At 29.0% G+C, this 328-nt stretch overlaps 1 protein-coding gene across 4 annotated transcripts in view; it reads left to right on the top strand.

The window, feature by feature from the left end:
* Positions 1 to 328, top strand: part of LOC107758115 (rho GTPase-activating protein 17-like) — a 46,296-nt gene that overhangs the window by 45,247 nt on the left and 721 nt on the right. The window lies entirely within an intron of this gene.

Here is a 328-nt window from a genome sequence, read left to right as displayed (position 1 = left end):
TATATATGTGTGTGTGTGTATGTGTATGTGTATGTGTATGTGTATGTGTATGTGTATGTGTATGTGTATGTGTATGTGTATGTGTATGTGTATGTGTATATATATATATATATATATACACCCCCTCCTTTAAACTTTTTAAAATTAAACTTTCTATTGCTCAAACAATACTGGAAAAAATTAATTAAGCAGCACAATTGTTTTCAACATTGATGATAATAAATGATTCTTGAGCAGCAAATCATATTAGAATGATTTCTGAAGGATCATGTGACAATGAAGACTGGAGTAATGATGCTGAAAATTCAGCTTTATATCACAGGAATAA

The sequence above is a fragment of the Sinocyclocheilus rhinocerous genome, unplaced genomic scaffold (assembly GCF_001515625.1).
Source record: "Sinocyclocheilus rhinocerous isolate Xijiao unplaced genomic scaffold, SAMN03320098_v1.1 scaffold234, whole genome shotgun sequence".
NCBI lineage: Eukaryota > Metazoa > Chordata > Actinopteri > Cypriniformes > Cyprinidae > Sinocyclocheilus > Sinocyclocheilus rhinocerous.
Note: the sequence above shows the minus strand (reverse complement) of the source record. Positions and strands in the feature narration are given on the sequence as shown.